Genomic DNA, 20930 nt, shown 5'->3' with positions numbered 1-20930 from the left:
CACCCATAGACTACCAACCTCAGTACCATATCCCCCATAGACTACCAACCTCAATACCATATCACCCATAGACTACCAACCTCAATACCATCACCCCCATAGACTACCAACCTCAATACCATATCACCCATAGACTACCAACCTCAGTACCATATCCCCCATAGACTACCAACCTCAATACCATCTCCCCCATAGACTACCAACCTCAGTACCATCTCTCCCATAACCTACCAACCTCAGTACCATATCACCCATAGACTACCAACCTCAATACCATCACCCCCATAGACTACCAACCTCAATACCATATCACCCATAGACTACCAACCTCAGTACCATATCCCCCATAGACTACCAACCTCAATACCATCTCCCCCATAGACTGCCAACCTCAATACCATCTCCCCCATAGACTACCAACCTCAGTACCATCTCCCCCATAGACTGCCAACCTCAATACCATCTCCCCCATAGACTACCAACCTCAGTACCATATCACCCATAGACTACCAACCTCAATACCATCACCCCCATAGACTACCAACCTCAATACCATATCACCCATAGACTACCAACCTCAGTACCATCTCCCCCATAGACTACCAACCTCAATGCCATCTCCCCCATAGACTGCCAACCTCAATACCATCACCCCCATAGACTACCAACCTCAATACCATATCACCCATAGACTACCAACCTCAGTACCATCTCCCCCATAGACTACCAACCTCAATGCCATCACCCCCATAGACTACCAACCTCAATACCATATCACCCATAGACTACCAACCTCAAGCACCAGATCCCCCCATAGACTACCAACCTCACCTACCATATGCCCAGTAGCAGCATGTCTCCAACAAAACCTGTAGTATGACCCTAATTTCTGACCATTTCTTTCTGTTGGCAGTTTCTGACAATCCTCTAACATTTTTATATATATATGCAGCACTTTGTTGTTGTCAGGGGCCATGGTTGAGGCCACCTATCACTGTCTGGTGACTGGACCTTTTCGGCAGAGGTGATGAGACCCCATTAATTGTGTGATTTAAACACCTCTGCCACACTGCATAGACAGCCCCTCTATTTACTGGTTCCACTTCCCTACTCATTGGACAGAGGTGATGAGGCCCCATTCATTGGCTGGTGACTGGGCATTGGACAGAGGTGATGAGGCCCCTCTATTTACTGGTTCCCCTTCCCTACTTATTGGACAGAGGTGATGAGACCCCATTCAGTGTCTGGTGACTGGGCATTGGACAGAGGTGATGACTCCCCATTCAGTGTCTGGTGACTGGGCATTGGACAGAGGTGATGAGACCCCATTCATTGGCTGGTGACTGGGCATTGGACAGAGGTGATGAGACCCCATTCAGTGTCTAGTGACTGGGCATTGGACAGAGGTGATGAGGCCCCCTTCATTGGCTGGTGACTGGGCATTGGACAGAGGTGATGAGACCCCATTCAGTGTCTAGTGACTGGGCATTGGACAGAGGTGATGAGGCCCCCTTCATTGGCTGGTGACTGGGCATTGGACAGAGGTGATGAGACCCCATTCATTGTCTGGTGACTGGGCATTGGACAGAGGTGATGAGGCCCCCTTCAGTGTCTGGTGACTGGGCATTGGACAGAGGTGATGAGACCCCATTAATTGTCTGGTGACTGGGCATTGGACAGAGGTGATGAGGCCCCCTTCAGTGTCTGGTGACTGGGCATTGGACAGAGGTGATGAGACCCCGTTCATTGTCTGGTGACTGGGCATTGGACAGAGATCATGACTCCCCATTCATTGTCTGGTAACTGGGCATGTCTCCCCATTCATTGGCTGGTGACTGGGCATGTCTCCCCATTCATTGGCTGGTGACCAGGCTGTAGAAAAAGTAACATAAGAAAGTTTCATTGCTGGTCCAGGAATGGAGTGTCACCTGCCTGGATGTACAGCCTGGCTGAGGTGTGTAAATCACGGGTAGGAATCAGTGCAACTGGGAATTTTTGTCCCTAAAATTTCACTATTTTAAGAGATTTGAAATGGAGCCAATGAGGAAGGTGGAATTGAGATGGTTTTTGGTGCAGGATAGTAGCTGGGTGTAGATATGGAGGAGAAGAAAGTCCAAACCCTTCCTCCACCGGAGTTCTGCCTTACATTGAACCTTGCACCTTAATAGCAAGTTAAGCTTCTATAGTGCCCCCCCCCCCCCCCACCAAATTGTAGAATAAGAAACAAAGCCGACCTTCCATGGAGTACAAGGTCCACCTTAATAAACCATTCCAGCTAATAATAAACAGGAACAAGTCTTTGTAAGGAGATGAGGTCCCGATCTTCTCTTATCCCGAGAACAAACAAGAGGATTGTAGAAGATTACACTTCAAATATTGGCCCTCCGGGGCCCCGTACACTTCATCTATTGTCTCTCTGGGCCCCTAATTGTCTTCTATGTAACTTAACAATGGCGGCGGAGATACAGGGAGATTGCTGATTAAATGGGAAACCTAAAGAATGACTCCGACACAAAGTCTTATTAAAAGTTCTGAAGGGAAATGTTGGTCTTGATTGGGTTTCACACCTCTACACTTTTTTCAGCTTCTCCTGAATGAGGCCCCGTGGAAGGTCATCGCCATCCCACCCGTCCCCAGCATTGTATACATATTACTCTCTTCAGTGCTGGGATCTAAGGAAATAAACGGTACTTCCAGGTATGGTGGGCTATGTGACAGCATTAAGACAATTATTCCTGTGTAGGCCACGTGCCAAGGGAGTCTGTAGCAGTGGCGGCTGGTGCTCAAAATTTTTGGGGGGGCGCAAACGGAAAAAAAAAAATTGCAGCCTCACTATGCCCATCAAATGCAGCCATTGTGCCATCAATTGTCACCACTGTGCCCTTTAATTGTCACCACTGTGCCCTTTAATTGTCGCCACTGTGTCCATTAATGCCACTGTGCCCTTTAATTGTCACCACTGTGCCCATTGATGCCACTATGCCCATTGATGCCACTGTGCCCATTGTCGCCACTGTGCCCATTGTCGCCACTGTGCCCATTGTCGCCACTGTGCCCATTGTCGCCGCTGTGCCCTGTAAAATGCCCGCCCGGCACTTACCTTTCTAGGGGTCAGCCATCCCCCTTCCACGTCCCTCGATGTCTTTTCCTGCCCTTGATGACGCTTCAGCCAATCAGGTTACCGGTAACCAGAACCGGTGAACCTGTTTGCCTGAGACGCTTGTCAGTCTTCTCCAAGGAACGCACCGCCGGTACGTCCCGAGGACGCTGGCTCTGATAGGCACTTCCACACAGCCAACCAGCTACCCTTATTCAGGTGGCCGGCGCTCACCATCCGGCATGTATCTATGTATTTCAGTGGCTGTGCTCACGCCCACTTCCACCTACGCCGGATTACGCAGAGGAAACCCAGCGTAGATTTGAGAGCGACTGGGGGCGAGTGCTTTGTGAATACTGTGCTTGCCTCTCTGCGCTGCGCCGGTGTAGCGTAAAAGAGATACGCTACGGCGGCATAAATATGTGCCGATGTCTGTGAATCCGGGCCATTATTTTTTTATATAAATTTGTTTAAAAATGTATAAATATTTTTTTTTCAAAATGTATTTAGCGCTGGGTCCACTCCTGCATATATATGAATGCCGTGAATAACTCCACGCCTGCACTTTGCACCTCTGCAGACGGCACACCGATCGAATCCACTCATTTCTACAACAGAATGTAATCTTTTATCTACGGCCCGCTCCCTTTCACCTTCTCCTCAGTCCTCGTTATCACCGGTATGCGGTCGGGCCTATCCGCCCTCGCCAATAGAAGTCCAATTAATGAACTAAATGGGTTTCCAAACACCGCCATTTAATACCGATTTTCTTTTTTAATTCTGTATGATACTCGTGTGTGCGTCCAACCAGCTGACTCAGATGATCGGTAACAGTCTGACTCAGATGATCGGTAACAGTCTGACTCAGATGATCGGTAACAGTCTGACTCAGATGATCGGTAACAGTCTGACTCAGCTCAGGTGCTGATTACAGACGGAGGTCTGGTGTGGCAGAAATCCTCCATAGAAAACATTGCCGGAGATATAAAACCTACGACTGTAAAGTACGGAGCCTTTAAAGCGGAACTCCAACCGAAACCTAACCAATCCTAAAACACTCCCCTCCCCCCTCCTTTCAGCCCGCTCCGTTTCAGTTATGCATTCTCATATGTCCGCCAGTGCCGGCTGCAGGGGAGAGGAGGGAGCATTTCAGCAATTGTTTGACTCGTCACCCGACAAGGGCCAGGGTGGCGATGTCCCCTATAGGCTCCTGTGGCCCATCCGTTGTCCATGCCCCACCCTTCAGAAAAGTCGCACCCTATGTTTCCCAATGATAACCGCTCATATCTATGCGACTTCAAGTCAGTTTCTGCACTACTTTGATTTTGACTTTCATCCGTCTTGAGGGCCATAGACTTCAATGTAAACCCGCAAGAGTCGCATGAAAGTCGCACCTGCATGATATACATGTGAAAAGAATGCCAATGTCTCGTCACATTCCGCTCCCCATCACAGATTGCTCAGGAAGTGACGTTCCTTCGCCGCCAAAAATATATACCTGACCCTTATCTGTGCATGCAGCCTGGCAGGTCAGGAAAGAGGGGGATGAGCGAGCGCCCCCCCGAACCATTCCAGGCCACATGCCCTCAACATATTGATGGGGTCAAGGGCCTCTTCCACACAACCCTGGGGTCTGCGGACAGGGGGCTTATCGGAATCTGGAAGCCCTCTTTAAAAATGCACCTCATACTCATTTACATGGGGAAAGGATCTGGGGAACTCCCTTGTTAAAGCCCACAGATCCTTACAACCACCAGCCAGGGTTGTGGATAGAGGCCCTTGGCCCTTGTCCCCATCGACATTTTTCATTGCCGGCATTTTTTGTTTACATTCAGCTGTCAGTGGGCAGATATACAGCTAGTGTGTCTGGGCTCAAAAAGTGCACTATCAGGCACGTCGGAGCACAGGAACTGCTCTGATATCAGGCGCATCTGGGCACAGGAAGCGCTCTGATACCAGGCGTGTCTGGGCACAGGAAGTGCTCCTAATACCAGGCATGTCTGGATACAGGAAGTGCTCTGATATCATGCGTGTCTGGGCACAGGAAGTGCTCTGATACCAGGCGTGTCTGGGTACAGGAAGTGCTTTGATATAGGGCACGTCTGGGCACAGGAAGCGCTCTGATATCAGGCGCTTCTGGGCACAGGAAGTGCTCTGATATCAGCCGCGTCTGGGCACAGGAAGTGCTCTGATATCAGGCGCGTCTGGGCACAGGAAGTGCTCTGATTTCAGCCGCGTCTGGGCACCGGAAGCGCTCTGATATCGGCTGCGTCGGGGCTCAAGAAGTTCTCTGATATCAGGCGCGACTGGACACAGGAAGTGCTCTGATATCAGGCATGTCTGGGCACAGGAAGTGCTCTGATATCAGGCGTGTCTGGGCACAGGAAGTGCTCTGATATCAGGTGTGTCTGGGCACAGGAAGTGCTCTGATATCAGGCGCGTCTGGGCACAGTAAGTGCTCTGATATCAGCCGCGTCTGGACAAAGGAAGTGCTCTGATATCAAGCGCGTCTGGGCACAGGAAGTGCTCTGATACCAGGCGTGTCTGGGTACAGGAAGTGCTCTGATATCAGGCGTGTCTGGGCACAGGAAGTGCTCTGATATCAGGTGTGTCTGGGCACAGGAAGTGCTCTGATATCAGGCGTGTCTGGGCACAGGAAGTGCTCTGATATCAGGTGTGTCTGGGCACAGGACGTGCTCTGATATCAGGTGTGTCTGGGCACAGGAAGTGCTCTGATATCAGGCACGTCTGGGCACAGGAAGTGCTCTGATATCAGCCGCGTCTGGACAAAGGAAGTGCTCTGATATCAAGCGCGTCTGGGCACAGGAAGTGCTCTGATACCAGGCGTGTCTGGGTACAGGAAGTGCTCTTATATCAGGCGCGTCTGGGCACAGGAAGTGCTCTGATATCAGGTGCGTCTGGGCACAGGAAGTGCTCTGATACCAGGTGTGTCAGGGTACAGGAAGTGCTGTGATACCAGGCACGTCTGGGCACAGGAAGTGCTCTGATATCAGGTGCATCTGGGCACAGGAAGTGCTCTGATATCAGCCGCGTCTGGGCACAGGAAATGCTCTGATATCAGGCGCATCTGGGCACAGGAAGTGCTCTGATATCAGGCGCGTCTGGGCACAGGAAGTGCTCTGATATCAGGCGCGTCTGGGCACAGGAAGTGCTCGGATACAAGGCGCGTCTGGGCACAGGAAGTGCTCTGATATCAGGCGCGTCTGGGCACAAGAAGTGCTCTGATATCAGGCGCGTCTGGGCACAGGAAGTGCTCTGATACCAGGCGTGTCTGGGCACAGGAAGTTCTCTGATATCAGGCGCGTCTGGGCACAGGAAGTGCTCTGATACCAGGCGTGTCTGGGCACAGGAAGTGCTCTGATATCAGGCGCGTCTGGGCACAGGAAGTGCTCTGATATCAGGCGCGTCTGGGCACAGGAAGTGCTCTGATATCAGGCGCGTCTGGGCACAGGAAGTGCTCTAAAATCAGGTGTGTCTGGGCTCCAGAAGTGCTCTGATATCAGGTGTGTCTGGGCACAGGAAGTGCTCTGATATCAGGCGTGTCTGGGCACAGGAAGTGCTCTGATATCAGGCGTGTCTGTTAATAATAATAATTATAATACATATTTGGTTTTATATCCCGTATTATACACATTGGGGTGTATATACTGTATGGGTTTATATATATATATACTGTATTATACAGATTGGAATGTATATACTGTATGGGTTTATATATAATATCCTGTATTATACAGATTGGGGTGTATATACTGTATGGGTTTATATATATATCCTGTATTATACAGATTGGGGTGTATATAGTGTGTGTGTACATTAGTAGGGAATGACTGTAGGGACCAGTCCGGGACGATCGGCACACACAGAGATTGGCAGCCTTGAGTAATGAACCTTTCCTCTCATTAAATCAGCATTGTGTTTATTTGAGTTCCTCCATTCCCAAATACTCCACACCCTCCCCCGCTCCTGACACCGCTCTCCCCTCTTCTATTCCTCGTATCACATGTAGGGATCAGTGGGCACCTCCCTCTGTATCACTGGACGGCACACGTCACGGTGACACGAGAGAGATTTGTGACTAATCATTCAGGATGGGAGAGTCTGATCATTGATTGGGGGGGGGGGGGGCAATATACGGGTCACACGGGGGAGATATGAGCCACAACTGGGTGACATTTCACTTTCTCTGCTCTCCGTGTCTCAGAAATAATTGTCATCTTTTCATCAAATCCAGTTTTCACTTTTTCTTCATCCTTTGCCACATCTCAGTGCTGCTGATCTCCTGCAGCCTCTATGCAGCCACTTCTTGTCTCCATACACTTGGAATGGCATGATGATATAATTTGTGTATAAAATGTGTCTTCTGAGAGAAGATGGGGGACAATGGTGTGTGTTCCAGACATGGAGGTATTATCCGCCTCATACCTCCCTTTTAATGTCTTCTCACACCTCAACCTGACCTGAAACAAATATCCTCGACCTTCTACATCTTCTACATCTCCGATATCCTGATATCTGCCCCGTCCTGCCGGCTCACTCCCCGACCTTCTACATCTCTGATATCTGCCCCGTCCTACCGGCTCAATCCTCGACCTTCTACATCTCCGATATCCTGATATCTGCCCCGTCCTGCCGGCTAAATCCCCGACCTTCTACATCTTCTACATCTCCGATATCCTGATATCTGCCCCGTCCTGCCGGCTCACTCCCCGACCTTCTACATCTCTGATATCTGCCCCGTCCTACCGGCTCAATCCCCGACCTTCTACATCTCCGATATCCTGATATCTGCCCCGTCCTGCCGGCTAAATCCCCGACCTTCTACATCTTCTACATCTCCGATATCCTGATATCTGCCCCGTCCTGCCGGCTCACTCCCCGACCTTCTACATCTCTGATATCTGCCCCGTCCTACCGGCTCAATCCCCGACCTTCTACATCTCCGATATCCTGATATCTGCCCCGTCCTGCCGGCTAAATCCCCGACCTTCTACATCTTCTACATCTCCATTATCCTGATATCTGCCCCGTCCTACCGGATAAATCCCCGACCTTCTACATCTTCTACTTCTTCGTTATCCTGATATCTGCCCCAGCCTACCGGCTCAATCCCGACCTTCTACATCTCTGATATCCTGATATCTGCCCCGTCCTACCGGCTCAATCCCCGACCTTCTACATCTCCGATATCCTGATATCTGCCCCGTCCTACCGGCTCAATCTCCGACCTTCAACATCTCCGATATCCTGATATCTGCCCCGTCCTGCCGGCTCAATCCCCGACCTTCTACATCTCCGATATCCTGATATCTGCCCCGTCCTGCCGGCTCAATCCCTGACCTTCTACATCTCCAATATCCTGATATCTGCCCCGTCCTACCGGCTCAATCCCCGACCTTCTACATCTCCGATATCCTGATATCTGCCCCGTCCTACCGGCTAAATCCCCGACCTTCTACATCTTCTACATCTCCGATATCCTGATATCTGCCCCGTCCTGCCGGCTCACTCCCCGACCTTCTACATCTCTGATATCTGCCCCGTCCTACCGGCTCAATCCCCGACCTTCTACATCTCCGATATCCTGATATCTGCCCCGTCCTGCCGGCTAAATCCCCGACCTTCTACATCTTCTACATCTCCGATATCCTGATATCTGCCCCGTCCTGCCGGCTCACTCCCCGACCTTCTACATCTCTGATATCTGCCCCGTCCTACCGGCTCAATCCCCGACCTTCTACATCTCCGATATCCTGATATCTGCCCCGTCCTGCCGGCTAAATCCCCGACCTTCTACATCTTCTACATCTCCATTATCCTGATATCTGCCCCGTCCTACCGGATAAATCCCCGACCTTCTACATCTTCTACTTCTTCGTTATCCTGATATCTGCCCCAGCCTACCGGCTCAATCCCGACCTTCTACATCTCTGATATCCTGATATCTGCCCCGTCCTACCGGCTCAATCCCCGACCTTCTACATCTCCGATATCCTGATATCTGCCCCGTCCTACCGGCTCAATCTCCGACCTTCAACATCTCCGATATCCTGATATCTGCCCCGTCCTGCCGGCTCAATCCCCGACCTTCTACATCTCCGATATCCTGATATCTGCCCCGTCCTGCCGGCTCAATCCCTGACCTTCTACATCTCCAATATCCTGATATCTGCCCCGTCCTACCGGCTCAATCCCCGACCTTCTACATCTCCGATATCCTGATATCTGCCCCGTCCTACCGGCTCAATCCCCGACCTTCTACATCTCTGATATCCTGATATCTGCCCCGTCCTACCGGCTCAATCTCCGACCTTCAACATCTCCGATATCCTGATATCTGCCCCGTCCTACCGGCTCAATCCCCGACCTTCTTCATCTCCGTTATCCTGATATCTGCCCCGTCCTACCGGCTCAATCCCCGACCTTCTACATCTCTGATATCCTGATATCTGCCCCGTCCTACCGGCTCAATCCCCCGACCTTCTACATCTCCGATATCCTGATATCTGCCTCGTCCTACCGGCTCAATCCCGACCTTCTACATCTCCGATATCCTGATATCTGCCCTGTCCTACCGGCTCAATCCCGACCTTCTACATCTCCGATATCCTGATATCTGCCCCGTCCTACCGGATAAATCCCTGACCTTCTACATCTCCAATATCCTGATATCTGCCCCATCCTGCTGGCTAAATCCCCGACCTTCTACATCTCCGATATCCTGATATCTGCCCCGTCCTGCCGGCTCAATCCCCGACCTTCTACATCTCCGATATCCTGATATCTGTCTCGTCCTACCGGCTCAATCCCGACCTTCTACATCTCTGATATCCTGATATCTGCCCCATCCTACCGGCTCAATCCCTGACCTTCTACATCTCTGATATCCTGATATCTGCTCCGTCCTACCGGCTCAATCCCTGACCTTCTACATCTCTGATATCCTGATATCTGCCCCGTCCTGCCGGCTCAATCCCCGACCTTCTACATCTCTGATATCCTGATATCTGCCTCGTCCTGCCGGCTCAATCCCCGACCTTCTACATCTCCGATATCCTGATATCTGCCTCGTCCTACCGGCTCAATCCCGACCTTCTACATCTCCGATATCCTGATATCTGCCCTGTCCTACCGGCTCAATCCCCGACCTTCTACATCTCCGATATCCTGATATCTGCCCCGTCCTGCCGGCTCAATCCCCGACCTTCTACATCTCCGATATCCTGATATCTGCCCTGTCCTACCGGCTCAATCCCGACCTTCTACATCTCCGATATCCTGATATCTGCCCCGTCCTGCCGGCTCAATCCTCGACCTTCTACATCTTCTTCATCTCCGATATCCTGATATCTGCCCCATCCTACCGGCTCAATCCCCGACCTTCTACATCTCCAATATCCTGATATCTGCCCCGTCCTACCGGCTCAATCCCGACCTTCTACATCTCTGATATCCTGATATCTGCCCCGTCCTGCCGGCTCAATCCCCGACCTTCTACATCTCTGATATCCTGATATCTGCCCCGTCCTACCGGCTCAATCCCCGACCTTCTTCATCTCCGTTATCCTGATATCTGCCCCGTCCTGCCGGCCCAATCCCCGACCTTCTACATCTCTGATATCCTGATATCTGCCCCGTCCTACCGGCTCAATCCCCGACCTTCTACATCTCTGATATCCTGATATCTGCCCCGTCCTGCCGGCTCAATCCCCGACCTTCTACATCTCCGATATCCTGATATCTGCCCCGTCCTGCCGGCCCAATCCCCGACCTTCTACATCTCCGATATCCTGATATCTGCCCCGTCCTGCCGGCCCAATCCCCGACCTTCTACATCTCCGATATCCTGATATCTGCCTCGTCCTGCCGACTCAATCCCCGACCTTCTACATCTCCGATATCCTGATATCTGCCCCGTCCTACCAGCTCAATCACCGACCTTCTACATCTCCGATATCCTGATATCTGCCCCGTCCTGCCGGCTCAATCCCCGACCTTCTACATCTCCGATATCCTGATATCTGCCTCGTCCTGCCGGCTCAATCCCCGACCTTCTACATCTCCGATATCCTGATATCTGCCCCGTCCTGCCGGCTCAATCCCCGACCTTCTACATCTCCGATATCCTGATATCTGCCTCGTCCTGCCGACTCAATCCCCGACCTTCTACATCTCCGATATCCTGATATCTGCCCCGTCCTACCGGCTCAATCCCCGACCTTCTACATCTCCGATATCCTGATATCTGCCCCGTCCTGCCGGCTCAATCCCCGACCTTCTACATCTCCGATATCCTGATATCTGCCTCGTCCTGCCGGCTCAATCCCCGACCTTCTACATCTCCGATATCCTGATATCTGCCTCGTCCTGCCGGCTCAATCCCGACCTTCTACATCTCCGATATCCTGATATCTGCTCCGTCCTACCGGCTCAATCCCCGACCTTCTACATCTCCGATATCCTGATATCTGCCCCATCCTACCGGCTCAATCCCAGACCTTCTACATCTCCGATATCCTGATATCTGCCTTGTCCTGCCGGCTCAATCCCCGACCTTCTACATCTCCGATATCCTGATATCTGCCCCGTCCTGCCGGCTCAATCCCCGACCTTCTACATCTCTGATATCCTGATATCTGCCCCGTCCTGCCGGCTCAATCCCCGACCTTCTACATCTCTGATATCCTGATATCTGCCCCGTCCTGTCGGCTCAATCCCCGACCTTCTACATCTCCGATATCCTGATATCTGCCTCGTCCTACCGGCTCAATCCCGACCTTCTACATCTCCGATATCCTGATATCTGCCCTGTCCTACCGGCTCAATCCCGACCTTCTACATCTCCGATATCCTGATATCTGCCCCGTCCTACCGGCTAAATCCCCGACCTTCTACATCTCCAATATCCTGATATCTGCCCCATCCTGCTGGCTAAATCCCCGACCTTCTACATCTCCGATATCCTGATATCTGCCCCGTCCTGCCGGCTCAATCCCCGACCTTCTACATCTCCGATATCCTGATATCTGCCTCGTCCTACCGGCTCAATCCCCGACCTTTTACATCTCCGATATCCTGATATCTGCCCCATCCTGCCGGCCCAATCCCCGACCTTCTACATCTCTGATATCCTGATATCTGCCCCGTCCTACCGGCTCAATCCCCGACCTTCTACATCTCCAATATCCTGATATCTGCCCCATCCTGCTGGCTCAATCCCCGACCTTCTACATCTCCGATATCCTGATATCTGCCTCGTCCTACCGGCTCAATCCCGACCTTCTACATCTCCGATATCCTGATATCTGCCCCGTCCTACCGGCTCAATCCCGACCTTCTACATCTCCGATATCCTGATATCTGCCCTGTCCTACCGGCTCAATCCCCGACCTTCTACATCTCCGATATCCTGATATCTGCCCCGTCCTGCCGGCTCAATCCCCGACCTTCTACATCTCCGATATCCTGATATCTGCCTCGTCCTACCGGCTCAATCCCGACCTTCTACATCTCCGATATCCTGATATCTGCCCTGTCCTACCGGCTCAATCCCGACCTTCTACATCTCCGATATCCTGATATCTGCCCCGTCCTACCGGCTCAATCCCCGACCTTCTACATCTCCGATATCCTGATATCTGCTCCGTCCTACCGGCTCAATCCCCGACCTTCTACATCTCCGATATCCTGATTTCTGCCCCGTCCTGACGGCTCAATCCCCGACCTTCTACATCTCCGATATCCTGATATCTGCCCCGTCCTGACGGCTCAATCCCCGACCTTCTACATCTCCGATATCCTGATATCTGCCCCGTCCTGCCGGCTAAATCCCAGACCTTCTACATCTCTGATATCTTCCCCGTCCTGCCGGCTCAATCCCCGTCCTTCTACATCTCCGATATCCTGATTTCTGCCCCATCCTGCCGGCTAAATCCCAGACCTTCTACATCTCTGATATCTTCCCCGTCCTGCCGGCTCAATCCCCGTCCTTCTACATCTCCGATATCCTGATTTCTGCCCCATCCTGCCGGCTAAATCCCAGCCCTGCTCCATGTTTTCTTTAGTGCTGACGACATCCGCATTACCAATAATTTACTGTATATAAGATCAGTCCTTATACCTGGGGATCATCCATCCATCACTCCAGCTGTCTGTCCATCCATCCATCTGCCTGTCTGTCTATCATCCATCTGTATCCATCTATGTCTATCCACATCTATCTATGGTCATCCATCCGTCTGCCTGTCCATCCATCCATCCATCTATATCCATCTGTCCATCCATTCATCTGCCTGTCTGTCCTCCATCTATATCCATCCTTCTGCCTGTCCATCTATCTATTTTCATCCATCCATTCATAGTTATATAGTCAGTCTGGTTGAAAAAAGACCATCTAGTTCAACCAATAAAAAATAAAGAAATCATACAATCCTGTATAAACAAAGCTAAATACACACAACTCTACGACACTCTGCAGTCAGAACAACAAATAGCAAACCTAAGAAATGGCCACATTCCGGTAAGAACACACATAAGAAATAGTAAAAAAAAAAAATATATTTTAAAAACATTTTAGGAAATCTGAAATCTTCCCCTTCTAGTGCAATGGGCTGAAAATCGTTCTTTGTACACACCGGATATTCCCGAATGTGTGCGCTATATTCTGTATTGTATTTTATACATTCAGGTCGCACCTAACGTCACCCTCCATGTAATCCTGAATACTTCTCCCCGGAGAAAAACATTTCCCTTTTACTTTTTCTGTTGATTTTTTACTTTAATTTTGTGAATGCGAAAATGTTTCTGTTTACACTGAGGATGACAGGAAGATTGATGTCCCATATTTCACCCAGCTGATCGGAATGAATGTCCTTACATAGAGAAATACACATCGTCCGGCCCGCTAAGAGGAAACGTATTACAATGTCTATAAGAGAACGTCGTTTTATTTTGTTTGTTTTTACTTTTATTTGTGTCGTCTTCTAGAAATGTTATTTTGTATTTTTTTTATTATGTTGTTTCCTGTTCTATGTTTGGACTTCTGAGTATTGAAGTCATTCCCTTCATGATACCCCCACTGGGGCAATTCATTCATTTTCTTTTCCTTTACTTCCCCATTCCTTGTCCCTGTCCTTTCCCATTTCCTTTCCTTTCGCCTTTCTTGCCCTTGTCCTTTTTTTTTTACCTTTTCCCCTTTTTTGTAATTTTCTTCCTTCCTTCCTTAATCTTATGTACATATGTATCACAGACTCCTCCCATGTACATAAGCATCACAGGCTCCTCCCATGTACATAAGCATCACAGGCTCCTCCCATGTACATAAGTATCACAAGCTCCTCCCATGCACATAAGTATCACGGGCTCCTCCCATGCACATAAGTATCACGGGCTCCTCCCATGCACATAAGTATCACGGGCTCCTCCCATGCACATAAGTATCACAGGCTCCTCCCATGCACATAAGTATCACAGGCTCCTCCCATGCACATAAGTATCACAGTCTCCTCCCATGTACATAAGTATCACAGGCTCCTCCCATGCACATAAGCATCACAGGCTCCTCCCATGCACATAAGTATCACAGGCTCCTCCCATGCACATAAGTATCACAGGCTCCTCCCATGTACATAAGCATCACAGGCTCCTCCCATGTACATAAGTATCACAAGCTCCTCCCATGCACATAAGTATCACGGGCTCCTCCCATGCACATAAGTATCACAGACTCATCCCATGTACATAAGTATCACAGACTCCTCCCACATACATAAGTATCACAGACTCCTCCCACATACATAAGTATCAAAAGCTCCTCCCATGCACATAAGTATCACAGGCTCCTCCCATGCACATAAGTATCACTGGCTCCTCCAATGTACACAAGTATCACAAGCTCCTCCCACGTACATAAGTATCACAGACTCCTCCCATGTACATAAATCTCACAGACTCCTCCCATGTACATAAGTATAACGGCCTCCTCCCATGTACATAAGCATCACAGACTCCTCCCATGTACATAAATATCACAGGCTCCTCCCATGTACATAAGTATCACGGGCTCCTCCCATGTACATACGTATCACAGGCTCCTCCCATGCACACGTGCATTACTGGCTCCTCCCATTGAGCTCAGGTCCACCCTGTTTCCACTGATCATCCTTGAGATGTTTCTATAACTTGATTGGACTCCACCTGTGGTAAATTCAGGTGATTGGACATGGTTTGGAAAGGCACACACCTGTCTATAGAAGGTCCCACAGGTAACAGTGCATGTCAGAGCACAAACCAAGCCAAGGAATTGTCTGCAGACCTCGGAGACGGGATTGTATGGAGACACAGATCGGGGGAAGGGTACATTGAAGGATCCAATGAGCACAGTGGCCTCCATCATCTGTAAATGGAGACGTTTGGGACTCTTCCTAGAGCGGGCCGCCCGGCCAAACTGAGCGATCGGGGGAAGGGGGGGCCTTAGTCAGGGAGGTGACCAAGAACCCGATGGTCACTCTGACAGATCCCCAGTGTTTCTCTGTGGAGGAGAGGAGAACCGTCCAGAACAACCATCTCTGCAGCTCTCCACCAATCAGGCGTGTATGGTAGACAGTGGCGTCTCCAGCTTTCATATTTAGGGGGGGGGGGCACATTGGAGGACAAGGACAAAAGTAGGGGGGGGGGGCAACTATAAAGTGCAATTTACATTCATATATATTTCAAGAATAGAAAGCAGTCCAGAGGTCTCGTTAGAAAGAGAGATGTTGGCGGATCTTTGCAGCTCCAGGCGTCCAATTAGATTTAAAGCGTGTAATTGTTCTTCCAATGTTGGGCTAACGTGCATGCTCTTCAATGCCACCTACCAGTGCAGCCTATCAGTGCCACCTATCATCAGTGCCTCCTCATCAGTGCAACCTATCAGTGGCCATCAATGCCACCTATCATATCAGTGCCTCCTCATCAGTGCAACCTATCAGTGGCCATCAATGCAGCCTATCAGTGCTCAATGCCCATCAGTACCACCTATTAGTGCTCATCAATGCCATCTATCACTGTCTCCTCATCAATGCCGCCTATCACTGTCTCCTCATCAATGCCATCTATCACTGTCTCCTCATCAATGCCATCTATCACTGTCTCCTCATCAATGCCATCTATCACTGTCTCCTCATCAATGCCATCTAGCACTGTCTCCTCATCAATGTAGCCTATCAGTGCTCAATGCCCATCAGTGCCGCCTATCAGTGCTCAATGCCCATCAGTGCCACCTGTCGGTGCTCAATGCCCATCAGTGCCGCCTATCGGTGCCCATCAATGCAGCCTATCAGTGCCTCATCATCAATGCATCCTATCAGTGCTCAATACCCATCAGTGCCGCCTATCGGTGCCCATCAATGCAGCCTATCAGTGCCTCATCATCAATGCATCCTATCAGTGCTCAATACCCATCAGTGCCGCCTATCAGTGCTCAATGGCATGCCCATCAGTGCCGCCTATCGGTGCCTATCAATGTAGCCTATCAGTGACTCCACATCAATGCAGCCAATCAGTGGCTATCAATGCTGCTCAATGCCCATCAGTGCCGCCTATCGGTGCCTATCAATGTAGCCTATCAGTGACTCCACATCAATGAAGCCTATCAGTGGCTATCAATGCTGCTCAATGCCCATCAGTGTAGTCTATCAGTGCAGCTTATCAGTGCCCATTAATGCTGCCTATTAATGCCCATCAGTGCCTCCTATCAGTGCTCATCACATGCCTGATGAAGGGGTCCTGCGTGACTCCGAAACGTTGCACTCCTCTTTTGATGTGATCATGCATTAAATAATTCCCTTGGACGCTTCCTTGTCCATCCGTCGTGTGCTGACAACACTGGAGAAATGACACTTTGCATCTCCAATGTTGTGTAGTGAGTGTACAGCTTGTGTAACGGTGTAAATTTGCTGTCCCTGAGCAGAAGTTCCGCTCGGTAATTGGCGCCAATTCCCCTAGTAGGACGCCGATATAAACGCAGCGTCTGCATGTCAAAGTCAAAGAGATGACGTCACTTCCAGCTTCATTACTATACAGGGATGGAGACACCGGACCTACAAGTCCTATGCCTCATATAAAGCCCCAAACTCCCCCCTCCCCCCTCCCTTCATGTCCCCCATCTCCCCCCTCCCTTCATGTCCCCTACCTCCCCCCTCCCTTCATGTCCCCTACCTCCCCCCTCCCTTCATGTCCCCTACCTCCCCCCTCCCTTCATGTCCCCTACCTCCCCCCTCCCTTCATGTCCCCTACCTTCCCCCTCCCTTCATGTCCCCTATCTCCCCCCTCCCTTCATGTCCCCTACCTCCCCCCTCCCTTCATGTCCCCTATCTCCCCCTCCCTTCATGTCCCCTACCTCCCCCCTCCCTTCATGTCCCCTATCTCCCCCCTCCCTTCATGTCCCCTACCTCCCCCCTCCCTTCATGTCCCCTACCTCCCCCCTCCCTTCATGTCCCCTACCTCCCCCCTCCCTTCATGTCCCCTACCTCCCCCCTCCCTTCATGTCCCCTATCTCCCCCTCCCTTCATGTCCCCTACCTCCCCCCTCCCTTCATGTCCCCTACCTCCCCCCTCCCTTCATGTCCCCTATCTCCCCCTCCCTTCATGTCCCCTACCTCCCCCCTCCCTTCATGTCCCCTACCTCCCCCCTCCCTTCATGTCCCCTACCTCCCCCTCCCTTCATGTCCCCTACCTCCCCCCTCCCTTCATGTCCCCTACCTCCCCCCTCCCTTCATGTCCCCTATCTCCCCCTCCCTTCATGTCCCCTACCTCCCCCCTCCCTTCATGTCCCCTATCTCCCCCTCCCTTCATGTCCCCTACCTCCCCCCTCCCTTCATGTCCCCTACCTCCCCCCTCCCTTCATGTCCCCTATCTCCCCCTCCCTTCATGTCCCCTACCTCCCCCCTCCCTTCATGTCCCCTATCTCCCCCTCCCTTCATGTCCCCTACCTCCCCCCTCCCTTCATGTCCCCTATCTCCCCCTCCCTTCATGTCCCCTACCTCCCCCTCCCTTCATGTCCCCTATCTCCCCCCTCCCTTCATGTCCCCTACCTCCCCCCTCCCTTCATGTCCCCTATCTCCCCCTCCCTTCATGTCCCCTACCTCCCCCCTCCCTTCATGTCCCCTATCTCCCCCTCCCTTCATGTCCCCTATCTCCCCCCTCCCTTCATGTCCCCTACCTCCCCCCTCCCTTCATGTCCCCTACCTCCCCCCTCCCTTCATGTCCCCTACCTCCCCCCTCCCTTCATGTCCCCTACCTCCCCCCTCCCTTCATGTCCCCTATCTCCCCCCTCCCTTCATGTCCCCTACCTCCCCCCTCCCTTCATGTCCCCTACCTCCCCCCTCCCTTCATGTCCCCTATCTCCCCCTCCCTTCATGTCCCCTATCTCCCCCCTCCCTTCATGTCCCCTACCTCCCCCCTCCCTTCATGTCCCCTACCTCCCCCCTCCCTTCATGTCCCCTACCTCCCCCCTCCCTTCATGTCCCCTACCTCCCCCTCCCTTCATGTCCCCTATCTCCCCCTCCCTTCATGTCCCCTATCTCCCCCCTCCCTTCATGTCCCCTATCTCCCCCTCCCTTCATGTCCCCTACCTCCCCCCTCCCTTCATGTCCCCTATCTCCCCCTCCCTTCATGTCCCCTATCTCCCCCTCCCTTCATGTCCCCTACCTCCCCCCTCCCTTCATGTCCCCTATCTCCCCCTCCCTTCATGTCCCCTATCTCCCCCTCCCTTCATGTCCCCTACCTCCCCCCTCCCTTCATGTCCCCTATCTCCCCCTCCCTTCATGTCCCCTATCTCCCCCTTCCTTCATGTCCCCTATCTCCCCCCTCCCTTCATGTCCCCTATCTCCCCCTCCCTTCATGTCCCCTACCTCCCCCCTCCCTTCATGTCCCCTATCTCCCCCTCCCTTCATGTCCCCTATCTCCCCCCTCCCTTCATGTCCCCTACCTCCCCCCTCCCTTCATGTCCCCTACCTCCCCCCTCCCTTCATGTCCCCTACCTCCCCCCTCCCTTCATGTCCCCTACCTCCCCCCTCCCTTCATGTCCCCTATCTCCCCCTCCCTTCATGTCCCCTATCTCCCCCTCCCTTCATGTCCCCTATCTCCCCCTCCCTTCATGTCCCCTACCTCCCCCCTCCCTTCATGTCCCCTACCTCCCCCTCCCTTCATGTCCCCTATCTCCCCCCTCCCTTCATGTCCCCTACCTCCCCCCTCCCTTCATGTCCCCTATCTCCCCCCTCCCTTCATGTCCCCTACCTCCCCCCTCCCTTCATGTCCCCTATCTCCCCCTCCCTTCATGTCCCCTATCTCCCCCCTCCCTTCATGTCCCCTACCTCCCCCCTCCCTTCATGTCCCCTACCTCCCCCCTCCCTTCATGTCCCCTACCTCCCCCCTCCCTTCATGTCCCCTACCTCCCCCCTCCCTTCATGTCCCCTACCTTCCCCCTCCCTTCATGTCCCCTATCTCCCCCTCCCTTCATGTCCCCTACCTCCCCCTCCCTTCATGTCCCCTACCTCCCCCCTCCCTTCATGTCCCCTACCTTCCCCCTCCCTTCATGTCCCCTACCTCCCCCCTCCCTTCATGTCCCCTATCTCCCCCCTCCCTTCATGTCCCCTATCTCCCCCCTCCCTTCATGTCCCCTACCTCCCCCCTCCCTTCATGTCCCCTACCTTCCCCCTCCCTTCATGTCCCCTACCTCCCCCCTCCCTTCATGTCCCCTATCTCCCCCCTCCCTTCATGTCCCCTACCTCCCCCCTCCCTTCATGTCCCCTACCTCCCCCCTCCCTTCATGTCCCCTATCTCCCCCCTCCCTTCATGTCCCCTACCTCCCCCCTCCCTTCATGTCCCCTATCTCCCCCTCCCTTCATGTCCCCCATCTCCCCCCTCCCTTCATGTCCCCTACCTCCCCCCTCCCTTCATGTCCCCTACCTCCCCCCTCCCTTCATGTCCCCTATCTCCCCCTCCCTTCATGTCCCCTACCTCCCCCTCCCTTCATGTCCCCTACCTCCCCCCTCCCTTCATGTCCCCCATCTCCCCCCTCCCTTCATGTCCCCTACCTCCCCCCCCCCCCTGGATAGGGGGGAAAGAGGTGTGTCGGCAGTGACTTGAGGGGTATTTATCATCATATCTTTGTTGACAAGCCTTTTATACCATTTTGTTTGTGAGTAGTTATATTTTATCTTATCTATTTATTAAATTGTCAACAGTAATACACCAGGCTGGTGCGCCTTTCTTTTTCTTCTTTTTGGTTTTGCTTGATGCATACTACATAGTACAGACTACTTCCACCATCACGTTTTTTTACCCTTTATAGATGTCTTCACGATTACACCAATCACTTCTTATTTCACCATCCATGGGGTACCCCTCCCCCAGGGAAATGTCCTCTGAGGGTCTTCTTCAACACCTATTTTGGGGATAAACCACCTCAGTTCCCGGGACTGTTGATTTGTCCGGCCAGCTTGCAGCCCATCTCCCTACCAATTAGATCCGCAGGTGATTTGTAAGTCTTGGGACATGTTTTTATTATGTCCCACACTAGTCTATGTTGTCTTTACCTTCTTCCCCCCTATACACCCCCCCCCCCAGTTCATTTTAGACCCTGTACCAACAGTTTATATATCTTATTCATTTCAGATACACATGAGCATCAGCTCCTGAAGACTGCAGAGTTGCACGAAACGCGTCGAGCTATTCCGATGCTATTTTCCATGCACTACATGGGATCATTTTACTACTTTTAAATGTATTCTGCTGTAACAATCATGACATGTATATGGTTATCATGTGATGTA

This window comes from Rana temporaria, unplaced genomic scaffold (assembly GCF_905171775.1).
Source record: "Rana temporaria unplaced genomic scaffold, aRanTem1.1, whole genome shotgun sequence".
In the NCBI taxonomy this organism is placed as follows: Eukaryota; Metazoa; Chordata; class Amphibia; order Anura; family Ranidae; genus Rana; species Rana temporaria.
This window is presented reverse-complemented; position numbering follows the sequence as displayed.